Source organism: Astyanax mexicanus, chromosome 21, assembly GCF_023375975.1.
Source record: "Astyanax mexicanus isolate ESR-SI-001 chromosome 21, AstMex3_surface, whole genome shotgun sequence".
In the NCBI taxonomy this organism is placed as follows: Eukaryota; Metazoa; Chordata; class Actinopteri; order Characiformes; family Acestrorhamphidae; genus Astyanax; species Astyanax mexicanus.
The window spans coordinates 29,491,020-29,510,147 of NC_064428.1; positions in this window are offsets into that span (position 1 = coordinate 29,491,020).

The following is a 19,128-nucleotide window of genomic DNA, read 5'->3' on the forward strand; positions in this document are numbered from 1 at the left end:
CAAATGCACCTTGCATACAGAGCCATTAGGGAGACTTGCGTCTCTGACTTGGAAAAGTAACGTTGGATCCGGTCACCATGTGTCACCCTCCATCTGTCTCAGAAGTCCTGCAATCCGGAAGTTATATAAATCTCTGGCTTTGGTTGCAACCGATATCAGCCAAGACGTTGTAAGGTATCAGAATAAGCACTGGTGAAATGGCTCACTGACAACTACAGCCTGATCTGTGCGCAGTTACACAAGTTTTACAGAAAGCATATATACAGTACCAGTCAAGTTGAGTTATGTTTGATTGATTTTTATTATTTTCTACATTAGATTCATGTAGATTCATGTTGATGACTTTAAAACTAGGAAAAAACACATTAACCTGTGTATTAACCAAAATAGGGTAAACAAACCAGAAAAAGTCATGAAGTGATACTTTAGGGGAGGGGGTTGGCTGGGGTTTGAACGCCCACATCTTTATAGGGTGTAATTGTGAGGTGTTATCTTGTGAGTGGGATCGATATCATTTATTTTAAAATGTCTAGTTGTGGCCTCTAGTATGCATGAAAGCAATGTGAGCTGTTTTTTTGTAAAAAAAAAAAAAAAAAAAAAAGCAAAGAAAGTGTTCCGTTGATCCAGTATAACGCTGCTTTAGTCCGGTGGAGGAGTGTGAGAGGGGAAACAATAGGATTTCGGCTCTTGCTCATGAATATTTATACATGCAAACATAATGCCTCTGATTGGCTAACAGCACTAAGAGGCAGCGAGATGAACAACAGTTAGACACGTTTTAAAATAAAGACATTTTTACACTAACAACAGTCTTTTCAATGTTACTTTACAACATGTGTAATGCCCTGCTAAGTGCAGTTCAGCCACTGACCTAGTTTTAGTCTCTCTGTAAAACGCAAAATCCACTGGAGATCCTACGTAAACCTATAGTTACTTACACACAGAGGTGGGTAGTCCAGGTCCAGAAAGTAAAAAATCCACCCCGGGGTTTTGTTGGCTGAGCCGCAGCATTTCTTTTCTTTAAGGGTTCAGGCAGTTTACTGCAAAGCTTTGTACACTGGATTTTGCACCATTTCCGGTTATTGACTGGACCAGAAGACCTTAAATGGCACAAATAAAAAGTAAAAAATGGGGTTGTTCTAAAATAATATCCCACAGGTCAGTGCAACGTTCTTTAGCTGCCATGAAACCTTAAAAAAGTCATGGGACACGTCACTAGTTCCTGTCCTTGAAAATAATTCATCAAAATGATAAAAGAATGGATTGTTTGATATGCAAACTGACCAAACATGTTTGTTTGTTTATTTCAGTTAGAAAAAAAATGTTTTTTTTAAATTACCAATAGGAAATAAACCATCAATGCCACTTTTCTTTCGTTCTTTTTAAAACTATGAAAAGAAACTGTCATTTTTTTTACCCGTGTTTTTCACCTTGAACGTTCCAGAGTACAGAAACACAGCGAACACTAAAGCCAGCAGCATGATAAGCTGTATTTATTAATTTATTTTTATATATGGTCACAAATAACTTAAATTCTTTGATTTTGACTCAAAACAAACATAATTGGAAAAATATACAGTACATAAGCTTCGCTTATAATCCAGAGAATGTTGATTACCTTCAAGTGGGCTGTACTATCGCTTAGGCGCTGTACATAATGGGATTTAGTTATTTTAGTCTGTGACTGTGTTCCATAGGCAAGTCTCCATGGCAAGAACAGGGCTGCTGGAAATCTCATGAGCCCCTTCAAATTTTCTATATTTTAGCATGAACTGGATTTAAGACTAAGACATCAGATTTTCACACCTCAAGTCCTAAAAGTAGATAAGCAAGAACCAAATCAAACTAAGATTATCAAACTAAAAATTAAGACTGAAATATTGTATATATTTAAATAATATGAAATATTTGTGAGTAGCAAAAGTATTTAGTACCTTTATTTTAACTCGGATGTACATTGAGGGCAGCCCTCATTTTCAATGTGGCCGAGCATTTACAAAAACAGGGATTGACATAACAGAGAAAATAAAAGGTAAATTTAATTATTGTAAAATATCAGTAAATAAAATATAAAAATATATAAAAAAATAAATAATAATAACAATAATAATAATAAAATAATAAAAAAAAATAAAATAAATAAAATTAATGATTATAATTAAGTATGGTTTAATTGACAAAAATTAAAATCAAAAGAAAGGAAGACTAATACAACAAAAATGGGTTAAAATTAGCTAAAACTAACTTGTAAATAAATGAACAAAAATAAAAGCAATAATAATAAAAATAGTAATAACAATAAAAGAAAATCAAAATAAGATAAAAAAGCAAAAATACAAAACTATTAAAATAATAAAAATAATAATAATAAATAGTAGTAATAATAGTAAATAATTTAAATTAGCCAGTTATTTAAAGTTAAAATTAATTAAGCAAGTTTTCAATTGAGATGTCAATTAATTTTACATTAGTAAGTTATTGTGCAAGACTAACCAACAGTTATTGATGCGCATGGGGGTCACACCTGATACTATTATGAGTTGCACCAGCAGAAAAATACAGTGACTACAGAGAATGTGGGCCACGCAACAAGACAATGACCCTAAGCATGCAAGTTGTTCAACCAAACAACGTTTAAATAAGAATAAAGTTAATGTTTCAAAATGGCCAGGTCACACCAGATATTAAATTCAATCTAGATCACAGATGTGTAATATTGGATCATTTTCCTAAAAAAAACTAATGTCAAGTCTAATATTTCTGTCTCGTTGTATGATTTGGTTCTTCTTTTTGAAAATTCTATGAAATTTAAGGTTACATTTATGCAGAAATTATAAGTATAAAGTATAAAGTGTGCACAAACATTCAGGCATATATACTGAATTTATGTACAAATGCCACGAGCGTTGTTAATCCTACTTAATTTCCACAGTAATTAAATGTGCTGTCATTTATGTGCTATTTGTGCTTTCCCCTAAACCTTATCTCTTTCAATTTCATTTTGTCACACTGCTGAGATCTTAACACATCGCCGAGGCTAGTTTACACATCGTTGCATGTGATATCAGATGATTGGCTCTCACCTACAGTGAGAAGCAGGGTCTCGGGATGCTCATATGTGCCATCTCAAGGTTTCCTCCCAAATAAGTAACATAGAGGTGCTGCCTGAGATCAGAATATCCAATTTTATTTTCAAGTCCAGCCAGAGGTTCTTTTGATTACAGTTTTATAGAAATTCTTGCAGGTAGTTAAATTTTTTAGGACGGTCAGAGCTTTTAAATGTTGCATCAGTGAGTACAGCTCTGGAAAATGAAGAGACCACTTCAGTTTCTGAATCAGTTTCTCTGATTTTGCTATTTATAGGTATATGTTTGAGTAAAATGTAAAGTGTTGTTTTATTCTATAAACTACAGACAACATTTCTCCCAAATTCCAAGTAAAAATATTGTAATTTAGAGCATTTATTTGCAGAAAATGAGAAATGGCTGAAATAACGAAAAAGATGCAGAACTTTCATATTCAGAAAGTTCATATTCATAACGTTTTCAGAAATCATTATTTGGTGGAATAACCCTGTTATGTTCTCCTCCACCAGTCTTACACACTGCTTTTGGATAACTTTATGCCTTTACTCCTGGTGCAAAAATTCAAGCAGTTCAGCTTGGTTTAATGTCTTGTGATCAACCATCTTCCTCTTAATTATATTCCAGAGGTTTTTAAATTGGTAAAATCAAAGAAACTCATCATTTTTAAGTAGTCTCTTATTTTTTTTTCAGAGCTGTAACTTGATAATAAAGAATCCTGTTTTTATCTATGAGATCACTTAATGATCTTAGGGGAACATTTTGCTCACTGAATTTTGCTGATTGGATTCTAGTTAGCATATTATATCACTGGGTGTTCTTTTGGAATATAATCTATTGAATCATAGTTTTTATTGAATTTTATAGGCCTAATTTAATGCAGAAACTAACTTGAATAGTTTGTTTTTTCATTATTTTAAAGTGTTTTGCATTTTAGATTAATACGAAAGTCATCAAAACTATAAAGAAAAGCATAGGAAATTATTTAGTAAACAAAAAAGTGTCAAACAAACCAGAATATGTTTTATTTTTAAGATTCTTCAAAGCAGCATCTCTTGGCTGGATTTTCTCAGTCAGCTTTATGAGGTAGAGTCACCTGGAATTTAGGCTTTCAGTTAACAGCTGTGCTGAACTTTTCAAGAGTTGTCAAGAGTTCATTATGTGAATTTCTTCTCCTCTTAATGTGTTTGAGAGCATCAGTTGTAAAGTTGTGAAGAGGTAGAGTTACAGGTATACAGTGAATAGCTCTATTAGAGTAATGTTTTGGAGGTCGATCAATCTGAAAAAGTTGAAGAAGGTTGAAAGTATCCTCAAGTGGAGTCGTAAAGACTATTGAAAACATTATGATGAAACTGGCACTCATCAGGGCCACTCTAGAAATACTGGGAGGCTTTATTTGTATATGACCCAGAGAGTCCTATTTGGTCCTATTTTGCAGTATTTCTTCTATTGAGTAACTAGACAAGCTTTTTATGTGTGCATTTTCACATCTGTATCAGGTGTCATTTATTTATTGTGGCCAATGGGATTATGGGAATCCTATGTTTTTCCCAATAAAGTTTCCAGTATAGAAGAAGTCACTTGAAAGTCACTTCAAATGTGTCGCCTTCTTCTCTTTTTTTCCTCGTTCTTTCATGGAGACGGTCAAAAGGCATATGGCTCCACCATATAGGGCCACTTTGCACGTCTTTGGGCATGGTGACAAGCGAGTGGTCTCAGAGGTAATCCTTCCCCCTCACACACACACACACACACACACACACACACACACACAAACACACATATATATATATATATATATATATATATATATATATATATATATATATATAAAGACCCAGACACACACTCTCAGATTCGCCATTCCGGTCACACCTCGCGCACACTGACAGTCCAGCTGTGGAAAAATAACGGAGGGCATTGACTCCAAAGACCTCTCAGAAGTCTCTGAAGCACGGCGTTTTATGACTCATGTCGATCAATTCTGACTTGCAGCTCTGCCCTGCTCTCTTTCACTGTCAGAGTTATAAATGGGTTTAAGAAAGCCTTAAGGAAAGTTTAAGCCATTAAACCAGCGCCTCCGACGAGCCAGCCGTTCAGCCGATAACATTCCCAAAGAAATCCGAGGCTTTATGTTAATGATCCGGCGTTCGATACCGAGCAGAAGAAGCAGCTGACGGAGGAACGCGGGCGGCCCCCTCAAGAAAACCTGCCGATGTTAGCCCCAGGCTAAGCTCAGACTGCAGGCCACGCTGCCTCAGCCCGAACCTTTTCATGTCCGCTCGTTTTTAACCTGATCGGATTAGAGTGTTTAGACATGCCGCTGGCTCGGGATCTCGTTGCTGAAGAGAATACTAAATGTGGGAAGGAGTCGGAATGGAAGCGTGGGCTTATCGAACTCAATGCCTATGGATGGTATAAGATATAAGCCTACGAGATGTTGTAGAGTGTGCACCCATAGACTGTGTATAGCTGGACAGAGCATCGTCTCTCAAAAGTGAAGCCACCACAGGTCGGGCGCCCCCTGCTGTTCGGCTGCAGACAGCTGTGTAACCCCACCCATCCCCATAGGTTTCAATGGCAAAACAGACAACTTTCAATCACGATTTTTTCTAATATACTGTAATTCTACCTCCATTATTTAAATGAACAGCTAGTGTAACCTCTGCTTATATTGTTAAATTGTTTATATCCCCACAGAATTCGTTTTTTAAAGCGTTATTCAGCTCTATTTAAAAAGGTGTGGTTATTGTAAAAGGGCTGGGTTACAATTAGCCGGGGTGGGACCAATGACTGTATGGGTGGGATCATAGACTACATATAGCTCTGTGGAGGCAGCCTTCAGGGGCGGGGTTATTTAAATGAGTAGGCTGTCTCTCCACAGTCTTTCTCCCTCCTCTGGTCTCTACTGCGCAGACTCGGGTTTCAGGATCGCCAACATGGAGGAAGATTTTGGCTGAATGAATGGGAATGGCAACACGGCGTCCATCTTTTTTACAGTCTCTGTGTACACCGATCAGCCATAGCATCATTTTTCGCATAATAAGGCGGACTTATAATCCTTTTATTTTCCCAAAAATCGTCAGTGCGCCTTATAATCCAGTGTGTCTTATTTATTAGAAGCAGTAAAGCCACTTTTCTGAGGTACAGCGTTATACGGTAGTATTTGTTTAGTTCTCCAGCACCGGGGCTGGAGTAGCATTAACATTACCTGCTATTTACCCACTATTTCCCAATTCAGAGTTGAATATTATCGGCCTGTAGCCTTCTGCTAACCCCAGCTAGCACTGCTGGAGCAGCATTGGCTTGACTTTAAAAGAAAGTTTTTTTATTACAGTTTTGTTTACTTAGCTTAGCTTTTTTAGACAAGACCTGCTGCATTAGAAGTTTCTTATAGTGTCTCTTAAAATACTCCTTATAATCTGGAGGATAGTTAATTCTACTGTAGATGAAGATAATCAATGATTTTCACATGTAAATTTCCTTCTGGTGTTAATTTTATAGCTGGTCAATAAACAGTCTAAACCATTATATGTCTTTGCCTCTACCATTTAAGCCTAGATAAAACCTGGCTCAAAAACACTTGATTCAAACTCGGCAGGCTTACTAGATGTGCTTGAGCCTGGAAACCATCAAACCGTGCAGGATTTAACACTCCAGAGGACCCGATTTGGACAGTGATGGTCTACTGAATCTAGATTTTTTGGTACATCATGTTCTTTCTGCACTTGTAGACCCTTGTCTGAGAATGTCCTACCACACAAAGAATTGTGTGTCTTCAAAAAGGGGGGGAGATGGTGCAGAAATGTATTATTATTGTCCATTTCTTATTTTCTCTGTGATTGAAATCCAAAATTAGCTTTGATTAGTTTTATATTTTACTTTATTTTTCCGTTCTGCCTTAAATGCTGCAGCCCCTGCCATTTGTTGCACCATTATGGCTAGCTACTGAGACAAACTACTAGTGATCTTTTTTATGCTTGTTATGAAGAATTTGGCCATAAAAAATTTAAACTACACATTAAACAATGGAAATATAGTACTCGTCACTTTTAACAAGGAAAATTCTTATAATTGTGGATTTCTTACCAGTGATTCTCATGCCCCTTTATTTGAAGTGTGCATCTGAAAAGTCTCCCCTCCCCCTACTCCACCAGCCTAATGAGAATCGAGACACCCCTACCCCTTGGCGTGCATGCACAAAACAGAGGGGTAGGGGTAAGGGGTAGGGCCAAGGGGTGAAATGGGATAGGACCTAACATTATTTTAAGCTGTAAACTTGTTATTAATCCACAAATCGCAGAGAGAACAGAACCAATCCAGGCACTGTTAATGTTTCAGGCTCATTCTGAACAGGCTAAGCTAATGTAAACCAAAAGCATTACATGCGCAGACTTGCTGTGTGACCTCAGCGTTTTCAGAAAGCTCAGTTTTCCCCATCCACATGGCTCTGCTGGTAGTGGAAGGGCATTTTCGAAAAACTCTGTTTTCATTGAATGTAAAGCCGTAGTTGTGTGGACGAAAGGACAAAACGGAATCAAAAAACAAGTTTTTTTCTCAGTGATATGACTGTCCCTCATATCACTACTAGGGGTGACTTATTGTTGTATGCGGTGGCTCCCCAGGTCACCATACTTTGGGTCACTTGGGGAGTTTGTGGATTCGCTGCAAAGGCCTGATTGAAGCTCTCACCATAAGGCCTCCATACCTGGATTTGTTGCCAAAGGCGATTTATCGAAACAACCATCTGGCTTTTCACATTCCAGTCAGCAGTCTCTTACTAAAAGGTACACTAGTATTTGAGCTGGGGAAGCACTTTTATGTCACATTTACACCCAGATATAAGAAGAAGTTTGTGGAGCTTTGCAACTATGGCCTCTATAATGAACTGTTAGGGAACTAAGAAAAAAATTGGACCCCTTTATCCTCATTGAATTTTCCCATAACTATCTTACAATCTATCTCACCATTTCTACAACCCTCAGGCATATTTTCTTGATATTCGCCTCTGCACTCAACAGGTCCACATGTGGTGTGAGTTCACATCCTCACATCTTACTAATAGGTATTTTTATACGTTCCAATTTTAGCATGTAGAAATTACAGCAAGGCACCATAATGGTGTGATTACTCATGTGTGTTTAATTACTTCATTAGTGCAGGTATTAAAGATCTTTCAGAAGAATCTAGCCTGATTCCAGGCTTTTGCTTTGTTTTTGGTTCCTCTCATGTTTTTCTTGAGGTATTTTTCCTTGCCACTGTCACCTTTGGCTTTCTCAAAAGAAGCTCGAACCTTGCTTGCTGTAAAGCTGCTTTATTACTCTGTTATTATATAAAGTGCCATAGAAAAGAATCACTCCTGTTTGTCAACATCAAGGCCGAAGCTGCGGCAATGAGAGCTAAGAAAGTCATTATAGGGAAAATAACATGAATAAAACAGACAGAGAGCATCTGTACAATTTAGGCTTCTTAGAATCTACTGTTCTTAGAATCAACTGTTCTTTTTGACCTCTTTTCTATTGCTGGGTCAAAAGTTCTGTAGTTCTAAACATAAAGGGTTCCATTCTGGTGTCTTTTCCACATAGATACAGTTTGACTTGTAACATTTACTAATCAGGATGAGCCCTGTTTTCTCAGCACAGTTAGATAACCATTCTTGGTGCCAGAGAGCTGTTTGGTTGGAGGATTGATGGCGTAGGCATTCACTGATTGGCTTTATGGTTACAGTATAGAAAATGTAGATACTGTATTTTGATCTGTGGATGACTAGATCTTTTGGCGTCCTTTGTTCAGCATTTACTGTGTGTTGTCTGTGCTATTGATCAAATAACATAGCATGGAGTCTCCTGGTAGAACTTTCCAAAGCTTTCATTTCTCCATTTCATATTTTATTTTAAATTCTGTGAAACAAGACATTGATGATCAACCATTGATAGCAACTGTCATATAATGGGCATAGAATGGCTTTTGGTGAAGATCATATCTTAGTCTGTGGTTGACAAGCTCAAATAATGTAGCATGGTGTCACGTGGTCCCTGTCTGTTCTCGTGTTTCTGTGTTTATTTACCTTTTTCTGTGCCTGTCTCTGCTTGTGCCTGTGAGTGTGTCTCCCACGTGATCCGTGCTCCTCAGTGTTTCTTGCCCTCACCTGTGTATCATTTGTAACTCCGCCCCTTAGCCCCAGGTGTTCTCTGTTTCCCGTGTGTGTTACACTATTTATAGTCCGTGCTCCCTTTCCCTCGTGTCGGTTCTTGTGCTTTGTTAGCCTGTTGTGGTTGCGTCTCTGTGTCTCATGTTTCTTGTTTTCAGTTTAGTTTCCGTTTATTTGTTTATTTTTGTCTTTTGTTATCTGTATAATAAATACACTCGCATTTGCATCCGCTCTCCTCGTCCCTCCTTCACGCACCCTGACAGAAGAACCGACCAAACAATGGATGCAGCGAGTGGCGTCTACCTGGGATCCAGATTGGCGATCCGCCGCTCCTCCCTTTCTCGTGGCGTGCTGGAGGAGCAGCCCTCTCTTAACTCCTCAGCTAGCCGGCGCCGGAGGAGGAAAAGACGGCAGCGGCATTCTCAGCGCTCCCGCTCGCCTGAGGAGGACCCTCTCAAGGAGGGAGCACTTTTTGGGGGGGCGCACCGTGTTGGCAGGGACGCAGGTTGTGAGGAGTCTTATTTCTGGGATTATGTAGACTTCCTCACACCTGCGTCCAGCTCGGAGGAGGAGGAGGGAGATTACCTCCCTACACCAGCCCGTCTGCCGTTGCCTCCAGGGGCAGTCCTGCCTCCCGCATGCCTTTGTCCGCCCTGGTTCCTGACCGGCGACCCAGCGCCCTCCGAGCCGGACTTCACCGGCGACCCAGCGCCCTCCGAGCCGGATTTCACCGGCGACCCAGCGCCCTCCGAGCCGGATTTCACCGGCGACCCAGCGCACTCCGAGCCGGATTTCACCGGCGACCCAGCGCCCTCCGAGCCGGATTTCACCGGCGACCCAGCGCACTCCGAGCCGGACTTTGGCGGCGACCCAGCGCTCTCCGAGCCGGACTTCACCGGCGGACCAGCGCTCTCCGCGCCGGACTTCACCGGCGACCCAGCGCTCCCCGCGCCGGACTTCACCGGCGGACCAGCGCTCCCCGCGCCGGACTTCACCGGCGGACCAGCGCTCCCCGCGCCGGACTTCACCGGCGGACCAGCGCTCCCCGCGCCGGACTTCACCGGCGGACCAGCGCTCCCCGCGCCGGACTTCACCGGCGGACCAGCGCTCCCCGCGCCGGACTTCACCGGCGGACCAGCGCTCCCCGCGCCGGACTTCACCGGCGGACCAGCGCTCCCCGCGCCGGACTTCACCGGCGGACCAGCGCTCCCCGCGCCGGACTTCACCGGCGGACCAGCGCTCTCCGCGCCGGACTTCACCGGCGGACCAGCGCTTCCCGCGCCGGACTTCACCGGCGGACCGGCGGTAAACGCACCTACTCCTGTGCCCGTGGCTCCCGCCGCCACGCCCACTCCCAGGCCCCGCCTTTCCAGGCCTGCTCCGAGGCCCCCTGACTTTGCCCCTTGTGGTGTACCCAGGCTGTCCCCACAGACTTTTTCCAGCCCGGGGTACCCATCTATGTTTCTCGTACCCCTGTCTCTGCCTGTCATGGTTCCCGTCTCTGTCTATGTTCCAGTCTCTGTCACTCGTGGTTTTTCTGTTCCAGTCCCCGTCACCGTGTTTGTTTCTGTCCCCATTACTGTTTTCGTTCCGGTCCCTTTGCCCAGTAATGTCCAGTCCCCGTTTTCTGTTCAGTCTCCTCTCGGGTGTCCTCTGTTCTAGTCTTGTGTTTTGTTTTGTTTTTTTGGTTTCCACCCTCTCCTGACCGGCTCCTGGGGGTTTGTTTTTTCGCGCCCCAGGAGTTGCGCGTTAAGGGGTGGGTTCTGTCACGTGGTCCCTGTCTGTTCTCGTGTTTCTGTGTTTATTTACCTTTTTCTGTGCCTGTCTCTGCTTGTGCCTGTGAGTGTGTCTCCCACGTGATCCGTGCTCCTCAGTGTTTCTTGCCCTCACCTGTGTATCATTTGTAACTCCGCCCCTTAGCCCCAGGTGTTCTCTGTTTCCCGTGTGTGTTACACTATTTATAGTCCGTGCTCCCTTTCCCTCGTGTCGGTTCTTGTGCTTTGTTAGCCTGTTGTGGTTGCGTCTCTGTGTCTCATGTTTCTTGTTTTCAGTTTAGTTTCCGTTTATTTGTTTATTTTTGTCTTTTGTTATCTGTATAATAAATACACTCGCATTTGCATCCGCTCTCCTCGTCCCTCCTTCACGCACCCTGACACATGGAGTCTCCTAGTAGAGCTTTCCCAAGCTTTAATTTCTCCATTTCACATTTCTAACTAAAATAAGGATGAGAGTATAAGTCTGGACAAATTATATGATAGCAACTGCTATATAATGGGTATAGGCTGGCTTTTAGTGGAGATCATATCTTGGTCTGTGGTCGACTAGCTCTTTTTGCTGCCTTTGTTCAGTATTCACTGTGTATTGTCTGTGCTAATGCAGTGAAAATGATGTGAAACAAGGTCCTTTGGATGATAGTGATCAAATGATGTAGCATGTAGTCTCTTGGTAGAACTTTTCCAAGCTTTAATATCTCCATTTCATATTTAGTTACTAACTCTGTAAAATAAGGGTATAACTGTAAACCTGGATGCATCCATTGATAGCAACTGTCATTTAATAGGCATATGATGGCTTTTAGTGGAGATCGCATCTTGATTTATGGTCGAAAAGCTCTTTTTGCTGCCTTTGTTAAGCATTCACAATGTATTGTCTGTGCTTAAATAGCGATGTGGAACGAGGTCTATTGGAGGTTAGGGATCAAATAATGTAGCATGGAGTCTCCTGGTAGAACTTTCCCAAGTTTTCATATCTCCGTTTCATATTAAGTTACTAACTCTGTAAAATAAGAGCATAAATGTAAGCCTAGATACATTCAATGATAGTCATATAATGGGAATAAGATGGCTTTTAGTAGAGATTGTATCTTGGTCTGTGGGAAACAAGCTCTTTTTGCTGCCTTTGTTCAGCATTTACTGTATACTGTCTGTGCTGATGCAGTGAAAGCGATGTGAAACGAGATCCATTTGATGGCTGTGATCAAATAACGTAGCATGGAGTCTCCTAATAGAACTTTTACAAACTTTTATTTCTCTATTTCACGTTTTCTAACTACAATAAGGGCGGAAATGTAAGCCCAAATACATCCAATCATAGGTGGGGTGTGGTAGTTGAGTAGTTGAGTTGGGGGGGGATTATTCAATACATTTAATAAAAGGGCACTTTTGGGGGTAGTGAGGGCACTAAGACCTCAACCCAATTGAGATGCTGTGGCATGACCTCAAGAGAACAATTCATACCAGATATCCTACAAACATTGTTTTGTGAAGAGGAAAAGTACTTTTATGTGGTATTAGTTTAAGCAGACTGTGTTTGTCCATTCTTGTGACTTAGATGAAGATCAGAACACGTTTAATGACCAATTTATGTGAAAAAATCCCAAAGGGTTCACATACTTTTTCTTGCAACTGTATATATAAAAAAACATATTTACCATGTCTTCAATTTATCAATTTATTTTTAACCAATTAAGTGATCTTAGTTTAGTTAACAAATACATATTTAATACAAAAACACATTTAATAAATACTTTTTTAGGGCCGTTGAAGCAGTACAATTTTTGTGGGTTTTTTTTCTTGTCGGAAGCTGGACCATGATACACGCGTGCGTTCAGCTTTGACACGCTTTGACACGCCCACAAGCGACAAACGCAGGACTAAACTTTCCTTCTTAAAGGGTTTTTCTCTCTCAGGACAGGAGCAGGGGCATACTTCTTCATTATGGTGAGAAATCGTTAGTCATCAGCATCAGTGAAGCGCAATTTTAAAAGGAAATTTGCCTTTGTAGGACACCGTAGGTCCATTTCTTTCAATTACTGATTTCTTCACTCTCTTCTGTGACTTTACCCCATCCAGCCCTAGACAGCTACCACCGTACACACACTCAGCTGACCTCATTACTCGGACTTTCTAACTGGGAGACCTCGATCCGTCACGATTGACACCGCCGCCTCCAGGGCCTTGTGCTTATAGCCTCCTGCCGTTCACACTGCTGACTCACAACTGTGCCGCTGCAAAGAGTAGCTTAAATCACATTATCAAGTGTGCTGATGATACTCTATAGCGGTGGCCCACATCAGCAACAATGCCAGAGCAGATTACAGGGAGGAGGTGGAGCTGCTTACAGACTTGTGCTGAGACAACTTTCTGCTTACTGATACCAAACAAACGTATCAGTGCAACCAGAGTTGAGTTCTAGAGAACCCAGACTGATTATTTTCCATTCCAAAACAAAGATGACTGCTTAATCAAAGTGAACATCTTGAGAGATAAAAATGTTGTGTAGTCTGAGCTTGGCATAACCAGTGTTGGGCATGTTACTTTGAAAAAGTAATTAGTTATAGTTACTAGTTACTTCTCCTAAAAAGTAACTGAGTTACTAACGGAGTTACTCCACTATAAAAGTAACTAGTTACCAGTAAAAGTAACTATTGCATTAATTTTGTGTTACTTTGTCTGTATGCGCAAAATAAAAAATAAAAAAGTTAGTTGAGCGGCTACAGTAATGTGCAGTAACGGGGTGTCTGAAATGGTAACGGCGTTATAGTTACAGTCAGAGTAATTAGTTAGATTACTCGTTACTGAAAAAAGTAACGGCGTTAGTAACACCTCTATTCCCATCATAACAAAGTGGAGGACATTGAATGTTTAAAAACTCCAGCAGCACCGCTGTGTCTGGTTAGCTTGCTTTATTGCTTTATGCTTCTTTCTTCTGGACATATATCATGTTTATGCATATATAAACCACCTCCTTTTTCTTTTTGCATAATGCCTCGGAGTCAGGAGTAAGATATCAGAGTATAGTAGAGAAAAGTAGTAGAGATCAAGCAAAAAGACACTCAACATAAAAATACTTGAGTAAAGATACAGATATAAGAAAAAAATTAAAAATAGCAACCAATTACATTAAATTAGATATCACTTTCCACCACTGCTTATATAGAGTGTCCAAAACCTTTTGTTCATGAATTCATTATATTTGCAAAACTACAAAAGATTAGAGCTTTTGTTCTGAACCAGATTGTTCATCACAATGTCATGTTTCACCACTTTATTAAATTGCGAATTTCCATAGCCTATATTAAAAATAAATGAAGCATTACATAGCTCTTTAATTCAAATGTAAATGCTTTTAAGAGCGTCTAATATGCATACTGCAGCCCCGTTCCTGACTTTACACAGCTGACGTGTTATGAATGCTGGGAAATGTTGGGACATTCTGAGCTCCGAGCTGTCATGGGGGTCGCAACAGCCGAATGATTTTTGGTAATTATCATATCAAACCAATAGCCTGCTTCATATATCATGTAGCTCAGAGAGCAGCTCAGCTGAAGGGAGACAGCATGCATCAAGATCAGTGTTAACTTACTGTGTCAGGGATATCGGGTTCAGGACCACTCAGGACCACCACAGAGCAGCTATGGTATGGTATGAGTGGATCAGATACTGCAGCAGTGCTGCTGGAGTTTTTAAACAATGTGTTTTAAACACTCACTGTGTGATGGGCAGTGCTGCGCCACTGGCCACCCGCAGGGGAGCTGGGCAACAGAGTGGAAAAAGAAGTGGAGTTGGGTCCCGAAACTCCAAGTCCCAGAATCCCCAGCGGTAATCAGTGGCAACCAGCCACAACTGTGCACCACTGTATATAAACCCCAGTCAAACCACTCGTTCTCGTCGCACCTTTGAAGAGGGTTGACCGGTAACAGAGGGTGAAAGAAAAGAAAAGAAAAGACAAGAAAAGGAAAGGAAAGGAAAGGAAAGGAAAGAAAAGAACAGAAAGTTGCACAAAAAAAGATATAAAAGATCTCAAAAGAAAGTAAAAGTAGAGGACTGAGCTGCGCACAGTCTGTTTTGAGTTTGATTGTGTTTTGGTTTGAGTTATTTTAAGCTAAAAAGCTGTGTTTCAGCTGTACATGCCATTTTGTGACATTTCCTTTGTTCTTTTTCCCGCCTTTTTTGTGCACCTCTTCAGGGTTTTGTTTTCCAATTATTTTCTCAACACTATTTTCTCCTCTGTGGAAAACCAAACCAAGTTCCACAGGCGCACCCTTTTGACACAAACACTATCAAAACCTATTTATAAATAGCTGAAATAATTGAATAATCAAATGATTATAAATATACCTAAGTAAACATATATAATTGAAGATGTAAATAAATAAATAAATCCAAAAACAAACAACCATTTTGCTCTGCACTTGGATCCAACACCACCCTCTCCCGTAACACACTGTCCACCACTCTATTAGACACTACTACCTACAGCTGCTCCACCTTGTAGATGTAAAATAAAGTCAGAGACTGAAGCTCTGAATCAGTTGCTGTACAGTTTACAGTGTTGATCATCTTCTAGTCCTTCATCAGTGTCACTAGTGTTGTAGTCAAACCAAGTAGTTGAGTCAAGACAAAGACTAGAAAATGTCCAAATCAACATATCGTTGTGTCTTTGGTATTAAGAGCACGCTAAAATTACGCCTTGAGCATCTCAAAACACGCAAAAGGCATGTACTAATTCTCTTAATTAATCATGAGTGTGGTTAATTTTGAGCGTAACGTGAAATAAACCAATCAGTGTGCCAGTTGTCCTTTCCTTTAAGAGCCAGGTGAGCTCTGACTTTGGCACATTCGTATCTTAACAGCATGGCGCTTTGTGCGCCTCAGCAGAGGATACTGACCTGCACGTTCATGCTGTTAAGAAACACCAGCAGCAAAAAAAAATATTTTTTTTATTGTTAAGTTAAAAGTGGAGTTTGTGCTCTGCAACATTCTCCTGTTTATAATATTGATTACTTAAGGTTGGTTTCAGTTTATAATAAATCTTACCTCAGACAGATGCATCGGACACGGCTGGTCTTTCCCTGAGGCCGAGGCAAGACAGATTCCAAATGAGACTCGAGTACTACAACACTAGTGGTCACAGGACGCTGCCTGCAGGACGCTGTTGATGGACTTCTCTCAGTCCAGCAGTAACGGTGAGGTGTTTAAAAACTCCAGCAGCACTGCTGTGTCTGATTTTAGATGGGCTAAAATGTTAAGATTTAGTTACAACTATATTTAAAACATGTCCAAGTTCAAAATCTGCCTTGAATTTCTAGGTTAAATCAAGTTTGATTCACTAATTACTTAAACTCATGACTCATAATGTCTAATGTCTACAAACTGATGGTGAGTGAATGGGAGAGGGAGGCACACCCACTATGCAAATAAATGATTGCAGGAGCCAATGGGAGAGGTGTGAATTATAATTCACAGTTTTAGGTTAATTTAACGCCATTAAACTAAATAAAAACCTGTGTTGAAAGGCTGACATCCTTTAGACTCTAAGACAAATCACAAAGTTTAAGTTTAAGATATCAAAAAATACGTTTTTATAGCACTGTTATTTTTTTCTGTTTATTGAATTGAACAGTTTTCTAGACCTGTTTTGGTTGTACCAGATTGTTTTTGCAGAGAGTAGAGAACATTTATTGCTTTGAGATTCACAATATATCATTTATTTTCATGTTCTAAATTCTCATTATCTAACTATGCCGAGATAAATACAGTTTGACATCCCTGGGCCTCCTTAAGCAAAATGAGCAAGACTAGATCTATCATTTTTGACCCCTTTGCTAATCAGAGTAGCCCGTCGCAGTGAGAGATGCTGATTATTGAGTGCAGCAGACAGACTCTTATGGATGATTGGTAACTGCCCCCATTGGCGCATTTACACCATTAAGCGTAAGCTTTCTCACTGGGCGGGAATGACAGCTTTTCTCTGATGACTGCTTTAGTGGTAATGGCTGTCTGGCACATTTTGTTTAAGTGGAATCAAAAATAGCAGATGATTCTGGGCCAGATGTGGCCGTAAACGTGTCCCATGTGCAACCTGGACAACATGGGACCACCGTAATGGGGAAACGTAAAGGGTCGTCAGTGGTGGACTCAGGCTGTTTGAAGGGCAGGCGCAGATTATAATCGTAAAAAGTAAACTACATACTTCGCTGGCTTTCTTTTATGCTGTTCTTTTATAGGCAAGACTCTAAAGGACGTCCACAGAGCAGGTATTACAGTTAGGCTACAGCTTCTCTGCCCGAACCCAACCCGACCCGACCCAAACTAGAGAGGCCAACAAACCGGGGTCTTCTGAAGTGAGGAGAAAAATGACATCAGGTGAGCTAACTTTGGCCCAATGTGAAGAAAAGTAAGAAGAATGGAGCTACTTCAAGTTACGCCGGCCAGCAAAAAAAATATATTTTGTTTATTGTTAAGTTAAAAGTGGAGTTTGTGCTCTGCAACATTCTCCTGTTTATAATATTGATTACTTAAGGTTGGTTTCAGTTTATAATAAATCTTACCTCAGACAGATGCATCGGACTCGGCTGCTCTTTCCCTGAGGCCGAGGCAAGACAGATTCCAAATGAGTTCAAGACAAGACTGCGGCCGCTCAAGACGGACTCAAGTACTAAAACCAGAGGTGGAAAAAGTACTGAAAAATTGTAATTAAGTAAAAGTGCCTTTACTTTGCTAAAATTCTACTCAAGTAAAAAGTACTCAATTTACAATTTACTTTGAGTAAAAGTTACATAGTTACTTTTAATTATTTGATGTAAAAAAGTAAAAACAAATCATAAATTAAATCGTTTTTAATGAACTATTATTCCACATAATAATTTGGACATTTTAGGCAGTGTTTGTTCAGACCACCCCATAAAACATTTTCAAGAACAAGTGGTATAGGTTTCTATGATCCATTTTTTTTCTTTACTATTAAAAGGTTATGGTCATATAGGTGACTATAAACTGTATTTTTATAGTATTATATTTCATTATTATTTAACTTGCCATTGCTATGATTAAACTGCTATTTACATGTTTTTTTTTTTTGTTTTGTTTTTTACATTTAAGCAGATTGTTTAATGATAATAATGTAGTTTTCCAATGTAGCAAAGTAAATTATTGGTGTCAAAATGTACTTGAGTAAAAGTAAAATGATCTATTTTAAAAACTACTTTAAAAATTACAAATTACTCATAAAATCTACTCAACTGAATAACTTGAATAAATGTAATTCATTACTTTCCACCTCTGACTACAACACTAGTGGTCAAAGGACGCTGCCTGCAGGACGATGTTGACGGACTTCTCTCAGTCCAGCAGAAATGCTGAGGTGTTTAAGAACTCCAGCAGCACTGCTGTGTCTTATTTTAGATGGGCTAAAATGTTTAGATTTAGTTACAACTATATTCAAAATATATCCAAGTTCAAAATCTGCCTTGAATTTCTAGGGTAAATCAAGTTTGATTTTTGAAGAGAAGTCAGAAATATGGAGCTACTTCAAGTTATGCCGGCCTTACACCTAACGATTTTTAAGCGATTTCTAGAGTCGGGATAAAGTCACGAGAGTCTGGCTAGAGTCGAGCTGCAGTTCTCGATCTCGATCGTTAAGGTGGTTAGAATTGAAGGTTTTAGTCAGTCTGGTTCGTGTCCTGTCCAGATAAAATCAATCGTGTTTAATATTAGTCTTGAGACTCGACTCATGCAAATAGTGACGAGAACAATGTCACCATCCAATAGGAGAAGAGCTACAGGAAGAGGCAAGACTATATTTCACGTGACTGTTTAGAAACGGTCTTATATGGTTCTTACTTTAATATGTACAGTATTTTAAACACAGGTAGTACTTTAAAGTCATTATATTTAACGTTGTTTTATTTTGCACTACTTTGTCTTATTGTGCAGTTATTGTTATTTTTAATACAAGCAAGTTCAATAAATACACATTTTGCGAAGATGATGTTCTTTATTGCATTACTTTAAAGTGATTCTGTGCTATACAAGGTTAGAGGAATAAAGGGGGAAAGAAGCTTATAAGACGAGTTGAACACAAAATGTGTTCTAGTAAAAAATATCAAGAACT